We start from the raw sequence: 6443 nt of genomic DNA, 5'->3' as shown, positions 1-6443 counted from the left end.
AAAATTGCAAAACAGTTGTTGAGGAGTCTGCACAAAGATCTGTAACAAGTGGAAATATTTTGTTGTATGCTTTCATGTTATTTGGAAAATAGTGCACCATGGCATTACATCGGTGCTTGTCCCAACAGTATTTTTAGTTTCAAGGGGACAAGGCCTCCCCCAATTAGATAGTTCTGATACACCAGGAAATGATCCTTGTCATGACCATGGCCTTTGCACTTTAAGCACCATACTTCCGTGTGGGTCTCACTTTGGACCTCTTTCCCCTTTTTAAGATCTTGCAACTCCATATGCAGGCTAGCCAACTACGACTGAATCTATTGCACTCCCATATTCTTATTCTGAATAGGCGATGCCTACAACTTCATAGCAATCTCTAGTGCTTCTGCCTGTGTTCCAAGCTTCTACTATGACAATGGGAATCTCAAGTGAGGTAACAATGAAGAAATATACCAATCCTTATGCTACTCAACTGAGATTTGTAGGTTAGCCTGTTGGAGCAGACATTTCAACCTTTGATCAAAATCCCATGCAGACTCATTCACCTTCTTCTGGATTTCTTTAACCTCCGCTACAAACTGGGCTTGCAACTTAGGCTTCTTGAATTCATTATTCAGTGCATATTTTGTATCTTTCAACATTGCAGCCGGATGATTCATACTATACTTAATATACTAACTCAGCACCCTATCTTGCAATGTTGTGACCAACTGCGCTTCCTTCAGGTCATCATCTATTATCTGTTGTGAATTCCACAGAACATATGCTACAAACTATAATTGTTTAGGATATTTAGTCCCCAAACCCCTAAATATAGGCATCTTCATAGTGTTCACCATACTAAATAGTGGAGGTGGAGGTGGAGGTGGAGGTCTAGGTGTGTGTGGTGGAAGTTTGGTGGAGGTGGAGTGTATGGATGTGGTAGTCCTACAATACCCTGATTTACCATCTGTGACACACCTTTAGGTATATTCAGACTATTACTTTCTTCGTCACTATCAGATGCTCCCAATAAAGGACTATACTCACTACCTAAATCTAGATCTCTTTGGAATGGCTTCCTACTTCGCGTAGCTCCTGTCAAGTCTCATCTAAACATTAATTTAATGGCATAACCCATTTATCACACAATATCATATTAATCTATGTTTTCAGAAACTTCAGATAATACCCCTTGGTCCTTTGAAAAATTGGCGTTCAACTTCGATATAACTGACAGACGTATCAATCGCGAACTTAGTAATAAATCCACCCAAAATACCATCAATCCAATAATCGATAGCCTTCGCGATCATGTTTTCTAATCCTTCCAGGTGCCTTACTAACTCTCGAGTCCACAAAATAGGACTATCTAGCTTCCAAGTACCTTGACCATCTGCTAATTTAGCCAACCATTCGTACAACTTGCATGGAAAAGAGGAGGAGAAAATTGCTTGTTCTTCTGTATACAAGTATCTATTCAAACACTCTTCTTTCGACAAGTCAAAATTCCTATTTTCTTGGGATTCAAACTCGTGAAACTTCCGATCTATCCACTTTTCAATCTCCTTCTTAGTTTTTATCCACTTATGCCACATCACACATTCCTCAGATAGATTCTGGTCCTGGCAACAGAACCATTTGTTGGCTTGAAGGGGCTTGGACCCAGGTTCAGAGTTAGCTACACTAACCAACAAAACCCTACACTAGCATCACTGTTTGCAACAAATTGCATAGTGCAGGCTGTTGTCTCACCCGAGGTAGTATTGGGGGATGATAGAACTAGGTTTCTGCATCCAAAGGACTATGTGATGTGTTTTTGTTAGATTTAGGACTTTATCTGACCTTCCCTAACTGTAACCCTTAAAACTTGGAAACTACAACAGCTAATAGTTAATAGATCTAAACCCTTCGCCGATTGCGATAAACATTCATAACATCCGATAAATTAGCAGATTTACCTTTTCACGCATCTATTAAGTACTTTTGTCAGATTATTTGCATTCAATCAGATTTGAAATATAGTAAATTCATAAACAAGCAATAATACATAGCTACACAGATAATTCTTCAAAACAACCTTTATTATGCTTAGATCTTCAATTAAAGACTCTTCCAACACTACGCACACAGCTACAGGGGTCTGCACACTCAACTGCAGACTTACCAAGGTCTCCACACATAGAGTTGTAGGAGCCTTCCCTTTCGCCCAAGTACATAATAGACAAAACAGACCCAAAACTTGCCTATATATGCTCTTTGCTATCTTCCTATGGCTCTTCTATGACTTATTTTTATATGATACTTCATTACAATACCATGGTCTACAAACCATGGGCGGGTCACAAAACAACTTAATTCTTAACAAACTAAGAGGCTTTGACCTTCCTAAAGCACCTTTGACTCCTATCAACCTACGCACTCTGCTCCTCAAAATGCGAAGACTTTAAATTATTGACAAAACTTTTACAAAATTTAAGTCGAGGGGGTCTTGTCCCAACACACCCGTCTCCATGTATGTACATCCCAAACCACCTTTATATTCTTTTGGAAAGTGTAAAAACATATTTTAGGAAAAAGGCTCCCACCCATATTTTCATGACTTATACCCATCGATAGTCCCTAGTCACCCCTGGTTGGAGCTCACTGATCACCACACCCTCCATTGATCATTCATCATGCCAGTCAAAACATGCTTACACCTACCCTAGATGTCTTTCTAACTCCAGGGGCATTCCTCCCCAGAAGAGTTGTTTGATTACCACCGCTCGCATTACAACGTCAACCTAAGGTAGTTGTCTGTATCCACTTGCACCATCAACTTTCTTTATCATTCCTTGCTGACCCAAACATTAAATTCATATTTACCCTTCATCTTGATTCCATGAATTGAAATTTCGGGTAGTTGATGCTTCATCCCTATCGATTTCAACAATCATCTTCCCAGGATTCAATTAGTACCTTGGGTGCTCCCCCCCCCTCTTAAGGGAAATCCTTAGGTGACACAATCAAAATCACTATCACCCATTGATGTCATCGATCTCATTGACATTCGACACTAACATAAGCTTTTCATGTTAGGGTAGTATTATACGCAGTGACCTTTATAGTTCTTTCATCTAGTCAAAGGCCCTTGCATTCGTGAGAATATCATTCAACAGTGCTTAAATTTTGATGCAAGGGAGGTACCTAAAGCCAAAGACCTATGCATCCATGAGAACTGCATTCAACAGCACTTCAATTTCAATTCATGGGGTTACTCAATTCTGTCTATTTGTCAAACGCACCCTTAAGGGCGTAATAATTTATCATCATCAGCCGTCAACATGTTATCCACTACAAAACTAACTTGACAAGAATATTTATTATATTATGCTAATACTTAGTCACTAGTCATCATAAAAAGCATGGAACATGCCCACCTCGTATAGATGTTTTTATTTTTTCACAACATGATTATCCTTATCCTCAGTCAAGGTTTTTCCTTACTTAGTTATTTTCTCTCTCAAGAAGTTTATCAGACTCTTAGAAAATAAAAATGTGATGTATTTTGATGATACATTTCCTCCTAACCTCATACATCAAGGGCCAATTTTTAACATGGAAAAATTGTACATGCATTTGTACAATACATATGGTGCCCTAAGTCATCTAGCAGGGCGACCAGGTGAAGACTCTCTAGCTAAAGACATATGTTGTAGTGGCTACAACCACCCTCCAAAATTTTTACTTAGCTTCATTTTGGAGCCTCCCTACCAACCATCCTTGCAGCATGTCTTGCACTATCAAGTACATAGGCTTCAACTGAGCATCAGTGGCTTTCCAACCTGCACATGTCAGTTTGTTTTTCTTCCACCCACAGGACGACATTCCGGACTTAGGCAATTTCTGGTTGAGATGTTCCCCTTGAAAATCACGCAATTATAGAGGGGAACCAACCTTCCCTCCAGAAATTGTGCAATTCTGCTGGGCTCCAGAACTGCGCAATCCAACCAAGCATCCCTCCCTCAGAAAATTGTGCAACCCAGCCCGACACTGGGCTTCAACTCAGAAATTGTACAATTTTGGGAAGCAATGACCTACTTCCCCCAAAAATTGCACAATTTCTGAGGGACATCTAACCTTTCTCAGCCGAGAAACTGCACAAATTCCATCCACAGGCTTGCAGACTGCTATATGTACCTTAAGGTTGACTGGTTCCCTCTAGGACTAAGTAATCCTGATTTGCATGCATGGGCTGCTTTTCCTGAAAAATCAAAATGAAACATACAAAAAGAATCCCTAGATTTTAGGGATCTATTTTTAGCATCTCGAGGTTACATGAAAAGATCTTTTTAAAAACTACCCTCCAAGTGTCGATTTTTCCTAGATTTGTGCCATGCATGTCATAACCCTCAAACTTATTTATTCGACACTGCAGAGCTCATTCTTCACATTGATCTTGGAGCTTTGACATCCCACATCACATCTAGGAGTCGTTGGCACTTTTAGCTGAGCTTTTTCCGACTAAGTTCGCTTTTAGTGTTTTTTATGCTTTTCTAGTGTTTTTTGTATTTATGCTTGTGTGAGTGTTGTCTGCTTTATTTCAATGAATGCTTGTTGTCGCCATAATGTATGTGTTTGGTCAATTTAGAGTATCCTAAATTGCAATATTAACTGTCAATCTGGGAGTCGTAAACTGTTGAAGTGCGGCGCACTATATGTGCAAGATAACCTATTTCTTACTTTTTGTCGTTTTTTATTTTTATTTCGTTTTGGGTTTATCTTTGTTGATTTCCTAATGTGAGATGGAAATTCTAAAAGACAAGGATGGATCTAAATGTTCAAGGCAATGATATCCTTTAAAATGATTTCCAAAACTTCAAACTTTTCAAAAAGGTTTTAAAACATGCAATGATGAAATTAATTCCTAAAAGAGAATGAAAATGTGCCACTATTCTAATTAAACAAATAGTGAACTATTGATCATGAAACCATTATCCTTGCTACTGTCTAAATACAAAATAAATTGAACTCAAAGAAATCCAAAAATTGCAAGCAAAGTAAAGCTAAAATCAAATTACATCAACTCATATTCTGACACCTCACCATTAGTCTCGCTATGGCTTTCGGAGGTAATCATAAACAACTTAAGCAATCTGATATCTAATTTGCAGAAAAATAAACTAATATCAAATTACACACTCATACTTCAATCCCTCACAATTAGTCTCACTATGGCTTTCGGAGGTAACTGATAATGACATGAGCAATTTAATATCTAACTTGCAGAAAAATAAACTAATATCAAACTACACACTCATACTTCAATCCCTCACCATTAGTCTCACTATGGCTTTCGGAGGTAACTGATAATGACATGAGCAATTTAATATCTAACTTGCAGAAAAATAAACTAATATCAAACTACACACTTATATTTCAATCCCTCACCATTAGTTTCACTATGGCTTTAGGAGGTAACTGATAATGACATGAGTAATTTAATATCTAGTCTAGCTAATAAAGCAAATGAACAAAACTGAAATAAATAAAACAGTGCTAGAATTAAAAACTAAGAAAAATAAATCAGCAGAAAGACAAGATTGATTCCATGTCATTAGCCATTGTAAAACTATGTGCAAATGCCCGGGCTGCCTACTGTAATCTGGAACAAAGACACTGATCAGTTAACAGCAATATAAAAGCATGTAAAATTATGGACAGAAATAACATGTTAATACCATAAGAAATGCAATATATACAAGTGAATAATTATGGCATCATGAACGTAGAGAAACACACATGAAAATGTACAGCAGTATGAAACAAAACCTCGGTGTGTATAGGGGCCCTCTGCACAACCTCGGGCAATCAGCTATCAACCACGAATTATGCTTATAAACAGAGTCTTCTCATGTATTCAAAACACAGTCATAACAAAGAAATAATGTCACGGCACAGTGGGCTTTCTTCACAGCAAAATTACATTACAAAGACTAACTACTATGCGTATGGAAACGCATTATTTATAGCAAATGTTTACATAACTGATTTCCTAAGAACTGCGCTGACAGAGGACACGTGAACAACGACGTCCAAGGATCTAACATCATGGTTGCCGTGGTGATTAAATCTATTGAGGGTGGCTGTTGGATTTGCCTTATGGAGCAGTCCACAGGTGTTGATATGTCCCCAGAGATCTAGGAACAGCCACGCAAGTCTTCACGTGTTGAAAAACGGAGTCCTGTTACCGTAAGACTCTTATGTTGACCACCACTTGACCCCCGTTGACTATGGCCTCCTCTGATGAATTCGACTAAGCCAATAGGACTCAGTCCATGTCCACGTCATTTCCAACTTGCCCATGTGGCTCGATTTGCCTGAAGACACCTACAATATAGACTTTAACAAAAAGGTTGCGGAAAGTTGAACTGGCTGCGGAAAGTGACAAGATTTCGTAGCTTAATGAGCAAAAATCTAAT

Source organism: Pinus tabuliformis, chromosome 2_2 (assembly GCF_031772625.1).
Source record: "Pinus tabuliformis cultivar Carrire ecotype Pingquan chromosome 2_2, CPIR1, whole genome shotgun sequence".
Lineage (NCBI taxonomy): Eukaryota > Viridiplantae > Streptophyta > Pinopsida > Pinales > Pinaceae > Pinus > Pinus tabuliformis.
This window is presented reverse-complemented; position numbering follows the sequence as displayed.